Here is a 15,762-nt window from a genome sequence, read left to right as displayed (position 1 = left end):
GAGCAAAACCCCACCCAGACGAGCAATGCTTCTACAACAAAACCTGAAAAATAAGGATAATTTGTGTGTTACGTGTATCATCCTTAAAGCATAAAGGCACATTTAATGACAGCCTAGTTTGACTTTTTGGAGTCCTCTTACATGGGTCTTACAACCTGCAAGCCATATGCAGCCTTAGCAAGAACTAAAGTGCTGCTTCTGAATATGGTATGAAGCACTAACAACATTTAATTGATTGTGTGCACCTAGACACAAGACAGCACACTGCAGCAGGCAGCCTTGGTAGATAATACAGAAAGGGAAAGGGAGGGTGTCTTGCTGCTTTATTTTTTTTAACTGCTATGAGTCAGGGGCTATCCAAAGGCTGCAGGTGCAGCTGATGTGACAGGGAGCTAAAAGCATAAATATAAGCTTGACAGCTTCCCTAATCTGAGGGAAAGGCTTTTGCTCCAGCCAAACATTATAACCCCCATTATACACCTACCTCAAACCTCAGCTTGGCCATATCCTTTCCCTGAGGCAAGAGACAACAGGCTTGGAAGCCCATCAAGAGAATCAATATCAATTAAGGGTATTTTGGACCCAGAAGGGGACACTGCATTGAAGAGGCTCAGCCAATGGCTCCCACACACTGAAGGGCTCCAGCTGATGCATCTCAATTTCTACCGTGTTGTAGCAATAGTGTTTCTTTTGTGGGTAAATCTCAAACCATTTAGGGCTTTCTAAGTTAAAGACCTCTAATATTGCACAACCGGTAATGATCTTTGAGCACAGGCTTCACAAGAAGATGCAGTCCTTTTGTGAGACACTACCCTTCATTTGACCCTATGGGCTAGCTGTAAACCAGGCTCTACCATACTCCAGTATTGAGGTAAAACACCTAGTTTAACCTTACTTGCCCTGGGGCTTAAGATAACACCTTTACCACACAACTGGGGAGGGATAATACAGGGAGCTGCAGCTGGTGATAGCTTGTGAGTCCTTCCCAGGTCAGCTGCGCCCCGTTATTGGTCTGTACCTCTGGGGAGCCAGTATTCTCTAGCTGCAGTGTGGTTTGTTCCTTGAACAGATGTAATGGTGTCCAAGGAAACAAATGGCCAGCATGGCCAAATGATTCCCTGTAATGTGCAGATTAGGAGATTTCATCAGGACACCAACAGGTCTCCAATACAGCCCAGTACAACAAAATGTTTTGGCAAACTGGAACATGCTTGATTACGTTTTGATATCTGTTGCTTGTGTGTTTGTGGAGACTTACTGACACCAATTGCCCTTAATTATTATTCCAGTCAGACAAAAACCAAGCAGCACCATCTTGTTGATAATTATGAGAGGCATGTATAAAGAACTGGATACACACATGCCTGATAAGCAGTTGCCTGTGGCAGACAGCAGCATGGCCTGTTCTCCATGTGAGGCAACCTTCCTGATCCCAGGAAAGCCCAGGGAAAGCCTGATTTCTGTGGAAAATGAGACTTGAGCAGAGCAGCATAAACAACGGTGGCTGGGAAAAGGCAGTCTGCAGTGAGCGAGCAAATGAGGTGGCACCTGCTGGGCCACCAGCAGAAGACAGTATAAGGACAGAGCAGCCTTTAATAATTAAAAGACTTCTGATTAAAAGGAAGGTGACAACTTTTTTCATGCATCTCTGCTGGTGTGGAACACAAGTCCCTGGCAGGAAGTATTGGGTGAGATATCAGCAAAACATCTGAGAAGGAGACCTTCTCTGGGGAGGGCATCCATGGAGGTTTTACACACAGGGTAGACATGTGTCAGCATGGCACTGTGGTGGATCAGGTAAGGCCCAGGATTTCAAGACCAGAAAGAAATCTCCCCCAAAATGCCTTTCATATTTTGGTTCCCATTTTCCACTCCCCTCAGAATAGTTTTGGAAATTCCAGGGTGTTCCCAAAATGCTACCAAAACAGTTTTTGCTTTCTGAAAAACAAATGCCCACACACCATTCTGAAATCAGTATGTTTAAATAAATATAATTCCATGAGTGTGTGTGTATTTGTATCTATACATACATTTACATAAGCACACATGTAAATATTCAGGCAGTCACCCAAAAGAGAGAAAGAAATTTTGAAATATACCAATCTTTAAGTTTTCCAACAAAATAATTAGCATTAACAGCCTTACTACTGAGGTTTGTGCATACACTTTCATTCTGTCATTGAAGAGTTAAGGTTATAGTCTTTTGTCACTATATATGAAAAGGAGCTGCAGAGGTGTGAAATAAAAGGCAGTATTCCTTATTTTACCATATTTCACTTATTATGGTCCTAGTCCATATCTTGCATAAATTAGAATAACCACACTTGCAAGGATCAAAATTTTTGTGCTTAAGACTTCAACTGGTTATTGATTTTCCTGTCAACATAGCAGTGTGAACCCAGGAATAAAAGGGAGATGCCATTTTGTTCCTGAATTTTATTTTAATTCAATATTATCTGCTCAAAATGACTTGCAGATTTTTTCCTCCATCAGAACTGTCAAGGAAAAAAAAAAAGTGTTAAATTAATATGCTCAGCTCTTGCCATAATTCAGGAGTTACCAGGAAACATAAAAGAGGATTTAATCAATGGCAGTGACCCTCACTAATTCACAGTAACTCGCTGTCCAAGCATGCAGGCTCTCCAGGGAAAGCAGTAAAAGCCGTTCACAGACATGACAGAAAAGAGATTGTTTCTACTCCCCGCCCCCCCCCCCCCCCCGGCCCTTTTCATTTACACTATGTTTATTTCCTTTCAGCTGCAGTTTTGCAAAAGTTAATCAGACCTGCCAGGCATATGAGAAAGCTTGTGCTGATAGAACTACAGCATTGTGTGCTTGGATCGAGATCAGCTACAGCTTCCACTGTTGCAGGAGGTAGTTGACTTTCATCAGTCTGTGCCAATTTCTCCAGTGCTGCTAAGACAGGACCTTGTCTGAGGGGTAAAAATGCTTTTAAAGGAGGCAAAAATGCTTATAATGATAACTAGACATTGCTCCTGACACCTTCCTCCCCTTGCCTCTCTACCCCTTCCCCCTTTGGCCCCATGGCATCTCCTGCCAGCTTGGCTCCTTTCCACCATTCCTTGCTGTGCCCATCACGCAGCACTGCTCCTGACACCAACGATGCCACTGCCCGCCGATCCGGGTGAGGCTCGCTGCTGCGGGCGGGAATGAGGGAGAAAGGGCAAGGAAAACACTTTCTGCACCTCCTACATAGGGATGGAGATTGAGGTGCCATCCAGGAGAGGATGACTTCATCCAAAGGTGTTGTGAAAGACGGAAGGGAGCCTTGCAGCATTTCCTGTGTGTCCTGTTTTCGGCAGTGCTGTCATGAGCAGCTCTGGTACAGTGGCAGCAGTGTCCTCACACGTGCCATCCGTCACCGAATGACAAGGGCCAGGTAGCAAAGAAAACAGACAAATCCCGAAGAAAAACAGCAGAAACTAAGCGTGGAACCACCCCGAAAGCGGCACCACTTGAATGAAAGGTGTGGCAGAATCCACTTTATCTGTATTCCTTGTGCTGAAACCCAGGAGGGCCTCACATTTTAAGAGTTAATTAGACACACAGAAAGGCACCCACGTTTAACCCCAGGCGTTTCACACTCCCCGGTCAGGACCTCTCTCTGTGACCCACAGACCTCCCCTGGTTTGACAGACTTTCTAAGAAAGCAACAGAGGTGATAACAGCAAGAGAGGGCTGTCAGGCTGTGACGAGCCCTCACAAAACGGCAGGGGCTCTTGTGTCAGCAAACGTCCTGCAGTGTTGGAAGGGTTTAACAGGGAAAAGCATGCGAGGTGTTATATCTCTGCTTATTGAAATGTCTTGAATATCTGTCATTTTGTTAGCAATTTTTTCAGAAATGTATGTCTGCTGGCCTGCATAATATCATTGCAGATAAGGAACACGCACTTCCATATTCTCTCTGCAAAAGACTCACTGATAATGTATGACTGGAGATAACTTCTTCTCTCTGGACTTTGGTGAGTTTGGCAAAGCACAGCAATCTCCTCACCCTCAGTGTTTGATTGTATAGTTAATCTGCATGGAAGCTCAACACATTGAACAAATTAAACAGGAAACCTGCAAAATATTATCACACAACTACACTCTTTCAGCTGAAATTCCATGAGTGGTTGGGGTTTTTTCCCATTTCTTTTCTTTTCCTAGGAAGGCACAAAGCCTTTTAAGAGTCTAAGCACAGGAATGTATTAGGCATGCTTGCCAGTAGGCACATGTGCACCGTTTGCTGTGCAAAATTGTGACCAACAGCTTGGTGAGTGGTAATAAAAGCCACAAGAATAACACCCATTGCCTTGGCCTCAGACTTGCTTTTTTGTAGCATAATGTTCAAGGCAGGTCAGTAATGCAAGACAAATTACATTATTTCCAAAAGCCTTCTCCCCTTGCATATGAGATTGTAATCAAGCTCAGGTTTATCATCAACAGGCCAGATTTTCTAAAGGCTTTGGTACAAACCATGTAAGCTACATTTTAAAATGTATACTGCTCCTGCTCTAAGCAACTAAAAAAACCCCAAAACCCAAAGTTCTGTTGTTTTCTATTGGTTTTTATCCCCCCCTGTTATTCTCTTAGGCAACATTTGGATTCTGTACACTTTTAAAAATCTGGCTATTTCCTTCCAGCATGCTGAATCTGTGTGCAGATTACCTATGCTATAAACCCCTGTGTGTAATGATAGGAGATAATCCCACATAACCAGCTCCCCAAAATACCAGAGTAACTGAACATGAGCTGAGAGATTGGAAAACCAAATAAATCATTTAGCTACTTAAATGGGAATTTCTCAGTTCTGAACTCTTTTGAAAATACTGCCAGATACATTTTAACTTCTTGGTCTTGGTATGATTTGAATACTTATGGCTGTGTAGAAGACCAAAAGGAAAAATTGCAAACCCGACATTTGTCTTGAGCACTACATGTAAAACCAAGACCCACGTAATCTTATTCTTTCTAGTGATGTTAAAAAGAAATTTTTGCAGAAATTGTAGATGTTGTAAGGCCAAAAGAAAGGGGAATGCCACAGGAATAGCTAGCAACATGTTCAGGAGCCAAGAGACAGAGCAATAGGGAGGCATATAGCACTACAGCCATGTTCTTTGAACACTGGACCAGTGAGGAACCAGCAAATGCCACTATAAATCAGAGTAAACACTTCCAAAAACTAATCACAAAGCCAACTGCAACTCTGATTACCCTGACCGAGAACTGCTTGTCTCATGCTGTGGAGAGTTTGAGCCTAAACTCAGTAAGCCTGATAGGCTTAGGTATGATGTGCTGAAGTCTCACTTGGTCCTTTCAAAGTAATGGTGCACCCAGCAAACTCATAGATCTCCACCTAAAGTATTTGTTTATTCAGTGTGAGATGCTTTCAAGTACATGGTATGTCATGTCAGTGTTCATGGATATTTACACCTAGCCATGAAGCTGCTCTCTGAGCTTGCATTAATCCTCTTGTCATTCTCCCTGTCAGAAACCCAGTAAACTCTTCCAATGAGAGTATCATGGGCCAACTCATAACATAACCTTGGCAAGGCAGGATTTTCAACAGAACACTGAAAATGGACATATGGAAGAAGAACTGTGCAAATGGAGAAGGTCTCACTGCTCCCCCCTAACCTTGACAAGGCAGGATTTTCAACAGGACAATGCAAATGGACATCTGGAAGAACTGTACAAATGGAGAAGGTCTCACGACTCCCTCCTCCACTCTAAAAGTAATAAGCATCTCCAGTGGAGCCAGAAAAAGGATGTTAGTGACAAACTGGCATGTCTAGAAGTATCATGTCCACGAGGGAAAACCTGAGAGTGCCCATTTATTCAGTGTAATAAGATAATGCCAGGCTGTCCAGCCTCCTGCAGTCACTCAAGATATCAGTTTCTGAGCTTAGACCTCCTCAGAGACAGGGAACCGTGTTCAAAGATAGCAAAATGTAGGTTTCACAAGAGAAGCTGAGTGTGAGCAAGCGTCTAACCTAAAGATTACAATTTAAAGGTCAACACTTAATTTATTTACTGATGATCGTGTCTGCAGGAACACACTGCCTGATTGTATTAAATACTATCTCCTCTGGTTCACAGTGCTTCAGCTGACTCCAACTGGCTGCATCCCTGATAAACTTTGATGATCCTGTTAGACACTGTCAATACAAAAACCTGATCATACAGACTGAAAATGTGGGGACAGTGTAAAATAAATATACTTGATATCCAATAAATGATTCAGGTACAACTGCTCATAAAGTCGATATAAAAATCTGCAGGTCCGTATTTTACATACCTAAGTGCATAAAGGTAGACTCCAGAATCTTTGTTTCAGAGCTAAAATTAAAGCAATCCATTGCACAGAAATGCTATGCAGGTATAAATCCCATGGACTTCAAGGGGACTTGCAAGTACTCAGTGATTTTTTTTACATGAAGCCACTTTTGATTTAAGAGCTGAATTTCAGGGCTGCACATTAAAAAAGTTTGTCTCAAGTTGCGTGCCTTGAAGTCAGGTGAGGGGAGGAAGCATGGCTTGCTGCATCATATATATGTCTCTTTCTCTTCTTTGCTCTCCAGCATAAGTATTTTCATCACTAATCTCTATCTTTGCTTGAAAAAAGGCATGCAAGAAGTCACCAAACAGAGACCAGTGCAGCTGAGAAAACAACCTAAAAGCAAAGGCTGTGACTGCACTGTTAACTTGGCTGGGTCTCAGACTACACCTTACAGCCAGAATTGGAAGGTCCACCAGATCACTGGGCTGAGAGGCATGTGAAACTTAAACTTTGGGTCTCAGCTGTGGTACACATGTAGCCATGTTGGTGTGCTCTAAGATCATGTTGGGAAGAATAAAAACAAATGGAGAAAAAAAAAGGCAAGGAAGGAAAGATGTGCAACACAACTATCTTCTCCTTTGGTATAACTTCAGAGGTTATTCCTCTGGATTACTGATGAAAATCCAGTTCTTGCATAATTCCCTTTTTTTCTCTTTTTGGTAGAACTGACTTTTTTTTTTATACCTTCCTTAGAGCTTTAGCCTTTCAGTCGGAGGGCTGAAAAATGCCGCAGCCATTCCTCCTCTCCCTCTCGCATTTTTTGTTTTCTGACACACTCCTGTATTTGCCACCATCAGAAAACACAGAGACTTCTGTGTGTCAAATCCGGTAAGCTTTTCAAATCCTATGCACTATCTTATATTTTATAACTCCTGTTTCCATCTCCTCTGGTCTCACCAGTTGCTTATCCACCCTCTCAGCATTTCTCCATCATGCTCTTTCCCTTCACACTGTTCCAACAAAGCTGGTACGCCTATGCACAAATGACATGAGTGATTGCTTTCCCTTGATCCTAATCAGAGGCCCATTTTTCCTCCTGGCTTAAACTGTTTTCTAGGCTTTGTAGCTTCTTCTGATTCTGCAATAGTTTCACTTCATAGACAAAATCGTACCATGCATCAGCCAATAAATTGCCCAGTGCAGACATATCCATGGAAGGCCTTCATACTTCTCAAAATCTTCCTCATCCTTTTGAGGCTGTGGAAGCCTTAAGAGAAGGAATAACAACACACATCCAGCAACACTGCCAGCACACTTTTAGGTGCCTGGTCAGAGATATTCCTAATTAAGCGTGCCAATTTGTCCCTATTTCCAGTGAGAGCTCAGTTGTACATGTATAGAAGCAACAGTCTGCCATATTAGTGCATGATGCAGAATTTAAATAACATCAGACAATGTTGTAGTCATAAATTTGCTCAGTATTAAAAAAATTCTCCATGTTGAACAAGAAAACCAGAAGGACCTGCTTCCCACATGGACACCTTATTAAAAATGATACCACACAGGGAACAGGGTGTGCCATTACAGGTGAAATTCAGTGGAAATGGTGGTCAGAAGGCAATTCCCAGACTGTGGGATGCAGGGCACCTCAACAGGTGACTGCTAACCATCTCATCCTACACAGGTTCACAGAGCTAGAGTCACTGCCACCACCACCAAGGATACCTGAGTAATCTGAGTTTGGGGATATAACCACTGGAAAGAATAATTAGTGAGTACACAGAAAGACCCAAAATGGGATTTACAAAACAACTGCCTCCCCAGAAGTATCCCAAAATCTCCCTCTCACAAAGTTCACACAGAGGCCACCACTTTTCACAAAGTACATGAGAAAATTTCTGGGCATCCTCAGGCACAATTGGCAGTTTAGAGGGTTCATTTGTCCACTAATGTTCCTCCCTACACTAAACCACTCATCCATGTTGAAGTTTTGAGGTGGGAAGGTGGAAAACGTGAACTGAAACCTGTCTGATGGCTTGTTTGACATGAACAGAAACTAAATCAAAATGTAGAAATTAATTCAGAGAAAACAAGAATGATTGGAGCACGAAAAGGAAGAAGTTGCTGTTGCATTAAGGGCTGCATAAAGTATTTACAGCAGTGTGAAGAACTTTGAAACTTTCAAGACATTGATTTGCTAATGCACAAGTCAAACAACACTATGGGTATTGGCTCCTCATTCACCACTTTCCTTCCCCTCCTCTCCTTTAAATCCTTTGTGGTCAGCTCTTCTAGCAATACTGTCTTTTGGGAATTTATGTGGGTGTTTAGCACAGGCTGTGGAAGGACATAGGCCTACAAAAACATCTGTGTGCTCAAAGACGGAGGAAACCTGTGGAAGGCAAGGGCAGCCCTTCCACTGCAACCCCAAAGTGGGGTCTGTCCCCATCCAGGCTTAACCAGAGTTGCCTCTAATGCTTTTCTTTGTCATTTTCTTCTGGTGCTGATCACAGACAGAGCAGAGCATGTGCTAGTGCCATCCCAGCTGCATAACACCTGAAGGAGCAGCCCCCCTGCCTCTGTCTGCTGAAATCTCTACCAGGTAGAAAACGTCGGAGCCATTGCTGGTGGAGCATGCTGTGCCTCCACTCCGAAGTCAATTCAGAAGATGACTGCTTTCATACCTACATGCTAAGGGAAAATCCACGTGGTCTGACAGTGTCACAAGGGTGCCACTCCCACAGCAAAAGGACGTGCCTTTCCCCAGGGACAGAGCACAACTAGTCCTGGCCCCTTCAGTTGACTGAGGTGGCCATCACTTGGAAACATCTGTTAGCAAAATCTTCCTTTTTTACCAGAAGGTGTGCAAACAGTTTAGCCAATGAGACCAAAAGCCACTTGACTCATTTCAGGAGCTGAGAACCTGGATACACCTGGGCATAGCACACAAATCATCAGCTCAAACCCAGCTCAGCAAAAATCTAAACAGGGCACCTAACATTATGGGCTTGCGCAGTACGCAGAGAGGATCTCAATGTATACCCTTCAGTATAATTTACTTCCAACATATACTGAACCCTGCATTTATACTCTGCAGCTATGACAAAACAGAACAGGCAACTGCAGTGAAAAGGAAACATTTATGTCACAGCTGCTTAAAAATGTGCACCGGCTATCTTCAGACAAATGAACAATTAAACAAAATTCTTACAAATAAATATTGCTAAATACCTGCAATCAGGAACAGCTTGCAAAAAGATCTAATTAGAAGCATCTCCCCTGGTTAAATTATTATACAAGATTGGACATCCTTTTAAAGGTCAACTTCCAGAAATCCATAACCACATGATCAGTAAAGCATGCAGAAACATGCCATGGTCCAGCAGTCACTGGAGGAGGGATAGGAACACTTTATGCAATTCTGAAATGGTTTCTCAACTGTAGACAAAAGTTCAAAAATTATGCAGGAAAAATTACAAGGCTTTTTAAAAATATATTCCAGATCAACCATAAGTGGTGGAATTGCCTACCAGGAAACCTGTGTGAATGCTAAGTAGTGGGCCACACAGGAGTGGGACCTTCACACAAATACAGAAAACTGTGAAATAGCTCTCCAGGCCATCAAGTTCAGCCTGGAGCTCCTGGTCCATAACGATCAAGCCCATCCTGCCAGGTGTTTATATATCCTTCTGTCAAAACCCCTCAATGGTCTTAAAATCTATGACTATGTGAAAAAGACTGTAACATGCATTAAATAGTAACTATTTAACATCCTACATATCTAACCCTTGTTATTGTGGCCACCAGCATCTACTATCGAGGAGGAATTACAGATTTTATTGTAGGAAGGTGATATTCTTTATGTAGAAGCCACAGGCAGCCCTTATAGAGCCACTCAAATATATAAAGTGTAGTAAGCAATGTGCATAATTTACCAAATCTTATGCCCCAATCTAGGCTCTCCATTAACAGAACAGAGACTATATTGTAAAGTTTAGCTAAAAAGGAGTTGGAGAATAAACTGCACTCCATAAATTCTGAACAGGCTGCCAGTAAAAAGAATAAAGACATGGTAAATCAAGTAAACCTCCCTTTCTCTACCTCTTCTTTTAAACTTACAAATGGTTTTTGTGTGTCACAGTTTTGGATAAAATCACAGCCTGGAAATTGATTATATCAAGTGTGCAAGTATCCAGGGCTTTATTTGTTATACCATAAGAACTGAAGACCCAGCATAGTATTAAGGTAAAATTCAGGCCCTGTGAAAATAAAATGCTTTGTCATTGATTCGATACAGTTAGACTTTCCCTCCAGAAGACAGAGAAGTGTGCTATAGTCTTTCTAAGGGGAAAAAATAAAGTACAGACCTTATCTATACCCAAATTTGCAGATTTCTAAGTAAAGCATAAATCAGTTTTATTTAAACCAATGCAAAGCCTCAGTGTGAACACACTTAAACAGATTTAAAGCTGATTTATGATTAAACTCACATTAAAATCAATTCCTTAACAAATTAAATTGAATCAATAAACTTCTGGATTAAATTAGTCCTAACAGGTCTTTCTAGAGGCAATGCTCTCTCTGCTTCAATTGAATTGATTTAAGAAACCTGACTTTAATGACAGTGACTTTGTGTGTTAACACTCATATATGTTAATAAGCATTCATCATTCAGGGTAGAAATGCATGAATGTGATTATAAACCTCTGCACAAAAGGACTAATCAGACCAATGTCCCATCCCTTTCCTGGTCTCCTTTTTGTTTCATTCTCAAGGATAATACCCACATGAACAACAGCTTCATTTCGCTACTACTGAGCCGGAGGTTTCTGTATATCACCTCCTGTAATCTATCTGTTTCACATATTTACTAGTAAAAGTTTCAGTTGTTATTTCTGCAACAAGAAACTCTTCCTTTGCTTTTAATTCCCAGTGCTGACATGGATTTCAATCATGACTCACCTGGACTGTATACACATAGCATCCAGCATAAATATGCTTTTCTGTTGCTGAGAAATTACTGAAAATTTGCTAGAATGACTGCAAGTCAATCTGCAGCAAAGCTGTTTCTACCACTGAGTCCCATTGAACAGACCTCAAACCAGCTCTGCTCAGGTTCGGACAGCTGAGCTGCAAGGAAGGCAGCAATCGACACCCTCGCTGCTGTGCCAACAGAGTCAAAATCTCATGCAGGAGCACCCTGAGACAACTCCCCAGAAAAAAGCCCAGGTGAGGAAAAGCAAGAAGGTTCCCACATGCTGGTGTTGGTGTCATGCTGCAGCAGCCTGGAAGATTGCTTTTCTATTTCTTGCAGAGCCAGCATTACAATAAAGGCTCCAGCCTCATCACATGTGGCCACTGTGCCTCTCTGAAGCTATCTGAAGCAAATAACTGCAGAATCTGTTAGAGAAGGCTGCTGCTCCTTGACAGACAGAGGAGGGATATTTCCCCAAGCAGTAATATGAGATCAAAGCATCAAACCAGAATCAAATCTCCCTTCAGAGACCCTCTGCATAGTGTTCAGACTAATTCTTATGTTGTCACTTTTTTCTTTCTTTAAGTAGTCTTCAAAAAAAAAGCAGTCTTTTATGAACCAAACAAAACCACATTATCCTAAAAAGATGGTATCATGTCAAGTTCCAATCTGGATTTTCATTGAAAATAGCATGGAACAAGCAGAATGCATAACTTTATCCCCAACTGTGCTGAACCCTAGGGGGTTGCCAGTCATCTCTTTTGTCCAGATTTTCTAGAATACATGAGAAAGAAACTCATATTACTTGAATAAATCAAAGATAAAAGCTTGATCCTTAAAAGGTTTGGGAAAATGAGGATTTACAATAGAAACTGTTGTGCAACCCCAGCAGCAGAACTGGCAGGTGTATCAGGTTTCCTGTAAGACTTAGTCCTGCAAGGTGGAATGAGTACAGAGAACAAGGCTGTCTCACAACAAGCCCAGTGGCAGGCAGGATTCACGTCCTGGTGATGAGCAAAAGATGAGTCTGCTATTTACCTAAAATGATATATCCACACCATCTGGCTTTTTTTTTTACCTCTGACTTTTCTCTCATAGATTAGTTCACTGCTGCTGCCATCACGAAGCAACATACATATCTCTGCTTAGAAATGTCCATTTATTCTCTTTCATCATGAGCTGGGTGGTGGTCTGAAGTCCATCCAGCAGACCAAGGATCCTCTCTTGGGTCTCACAACACTCCCCTGTGTTTCAGTGTCACAACAGCCAAAATATTCCCTTATTAATTACAGTCTGGGATTCTACCTACACACTGGGGAAAAGATATAACTGTGGGGAGACCCAATAATACAGGGACTGAACCCCCCCATGATAAATAGACAAAGAAAAGATATACCAAATCCCCTTCCTGATGGACTGGAATCTGGTTTCAGCCGTGTGTCCTGGCATTTCAGTACCTCCTACTGCAAAATTTGTCCTACGTTGGTAAGTACATAATAATGAAAGCTATGCAAATAAAAGCCATGAAAGATTGATGGAGGAAGACAAGAAAGAATGGCAACAGTATCAGAAAGGGATGTTCAGAAGAAAGAACATAAGGGATGAGTTCAACGGCATCTGCTGAAATTTAATATCCTGAGTCCCCCTTCTGGCTGCAAAGGGAATTTTATGCAGGAAGCAACCAAGCAGGACACCATTATTGCTAAGAGAAATGGAAACAAGACAGAAAAGTGCTCTATGGATGATAAGCATACTGTTTTCACAGCATTACCTCATTCTGAATTTCTGTCTGTCTACCCAACATGGCTGAAAAACGTAATAACAAAAACCAACAGTGTCATTATACTGAATGTCTACTGTATTTTTCCCTTCTAATCATTGCTTCTGGAAAGAATTTAAGACATGCTTCGGACTTTGGAATTCATTATTTCCAGGTGTCATCTTCTTGCAGACTGTTTTGTCTCATGAGCTCCATCAATTTCCAGTAGTACATGAACAGACCAAGGATTAAAGAACAACAGTATCAAAATAGAACAATCAAGCTATTTGTGATGGAGGAACAGGAAGTGAGCACACACTATGTGTTCAGGGAGGTGTGAAAGGGCCCAAAAGCCATTCTCATTAATAGGTCTGACATGAGTTGAAAGTGCATAGAGGAGGGTCAAAATTCAGTAAATCAACAACAAAGTCATCATCTCTGCATGGCACCTCCATCTACAGCCTTCACAGACCTGTCCAGGGTTGACTGAGCACACACAGAACACAGTATCTAATCATGGAAGTTCAGGTTTCTGTGCCAAGAAAGGCAAAAATCTCCAGGGCCAGGTGCCCTCTTTCTCACAGTATCTTCATCCCAATCTTTCTGAGTAGATACAAAAAATTGTGAAGTTTTTTGTTTCTCAGTATTTCTCAGTGCTCATGAGATGGAATTGTTTTGATAGTAGTGAGAGGTTTGACAGCTCTTAATCCCCATGGCTTGCTTCCCCAATCTTAAACAAAATATAAATAATCAGAGGAAGCACTGACCTAAACAGCAGGTTTTAATAATCTTGTTCCTTTCTATACCCCATTCTTTCCCTCAAAAGGAAAAAAAAAAAAAAAGAGAAAGGTTCTCACTGGTTGCTAACTATTATGACACTTTTATTTGTTATTAAGCATAGCCCTTATTCTTAGTTTGATAACTCAGTTTTCCAAGCCCTGAGGATATGCTATCTCTGCCCTCCATTTGTTTAGACAATTGTATAACTGAACATACACATAATCATCCTATAAGTTCTTAGATCTTTTATTTTTATGCTGCAAAATAATGTATTATCTGATGTATTTGTTATCTGACTGTTTATTCTGTGGAAGGATAAAGACTAAAATACAGAAAAAGAGAATTTTGACAGGACTTACATTAGTTGAATCTGCTAGACACACAGGGGAGGAGAGAAGCAGAAATTTTATTAAAACATGTTTTGAATTCACAATCAACAGGCTCACTAAACAAAGAAGTACTAAAAGTGACTCTAGGAGTCACATTTGAATATGGTCATCGTGTCCTTAAAAAAGGAGAGGCACGTCAGTTTTAGGCATAGACTGGGAGAGAAAAATGCAGGGTTTTGCTGTTTTAACTCTTACTCGGCAACTTCACTTTGAAAAAAATTTGTCATCACATTGAAATAGGTGAAAAACATTAAAAAAACTTTTCTCAATCAGCAAAACAGACAACTCTAGCATTCAAAAAAGATCTCAGACAAGTGACATTTCTACACCTGGGGCTTTCCATGTGGGGAAGCTAGTTCATGGGATGGGATGGGATGTGAATTTACAGAGCTTTGGTTATTGTACACTCAGTCACCTCAGGCATTGGCTTCATATTAACTAGAGTAGCTTACTGCATTCTAAACTGGAGTGTCACATTAGAAACCACTAAAATGAATCATCCTTCACCCATGATAATGAGTCCAAGAGAATGAGAGAGAGGTACAGAGAGCCATCGACATCACACAGGCAGTCTGCCTAGCAGAATACTTGTACTGTATTCCTTCTTATGAGGCGTGATGTGAAATATTGTAAAACTGGATGGCTAGGCAGGGAGTTGTCCATCAGGGCTAAAATTCAAGAAAATCACTCTAGGGCAGGCACACGGGATGTGGGAGGACAATAAAGCTCGGGAAGAAAAGACATTGCCTTTAGTAGAAGCCACAGTAGACTTGCAATGGGATAGCTGCACTGGGAATATTTGGGATAGAAACAGAGAACAAGGAAGAACAACTCAACAGCAACTGTCAAAATCAGCATAGTTTTCCCCCCGATGCCCAAGATTCACTTCTACACAGACCCAAAAGCCATATCAACACATGATAAGTGCTGCGTAATGTGACTACTCAACTCTCCTACATGCCTAGGTACCCTGGGCAAAGGGTTATCAGCGGAAGTAAATTGAACTGGTCATCCAGGACTCCATTTTTGGCCATTTTCCTTGCAAACTGTTGCTTGATCTTCAGCAATGTTTTCACACAGCCTAACTTAAAGCACTCCTCTTTCAATCCCTACACAAAGCGCTAGTGTCTGTACACCCTGTGGTGAGGGGTCCAGACAAGCCTCTTCATACACCAAGTTCCCATGCGATGGGTGAGTGTGGCACAGTGCAGACTGATGCACAGGGAGTGGGGGCAGGTGGGGTACGTGCATGAATTGTTAATCAGGATTCACGGAAGGTGTGCATTTCTCCTGCATTAGTTAAATCCAATAAAACATCAAAGCAAACATGTCCCTTCCAAATTTGGGTGGCTTTGGTTTAATTCACTTCCAAAGCAGATTCAACTCCAATTCACTCAGAATGGTTCATCTCTGAACACTAATGTCCGCTCCAGGGCTTCCCACAGTTGAACTCATTCACTTTAAATATTAGTATTTTGAGTGCCTTGCCTGGACCAGCTGTAGGACTGGTCACCTGGAGGGTTTGTGCAGAGCAACCATTGGGCTGTAAATTCACAGTTTAGCTGACTGATTTACT

At 41.7% G+C, this 15,762-nt stretch overlaps 1 protein-coding gene across 4 annotated transcripts in view; it reads right to left on the bottom strand.

Annotated features, from left to right (window-relative positions):
- The window catches only part of NRG1 (neuregulin 1), a 183,233-nt gene that overhangs the window by 151,317 nt on the left and 16,154 nt on the right, over nucleotides 1–15,762 (bottom strand). The window lies entirely within an intron of this gene.

The sequence above is a fragment of the Buteo buteo genome, chromosome Z (genome assembly GCF_964188355.1).
Source record: "Buteo buteo chromosome Z, bButBut1.hap1.1, whole genome shotgun sequence".
Lineage (NCBI taxonomy): Eukaryota > Metazoa > Chordata > Aves > Accipitriformes > Accipitridae > Buteo > Buteo buteo.
Note: the sequence above shows the minus strand (reverse complement) of the source record. Positions and strands in the feature narration are given on the sequence as shown.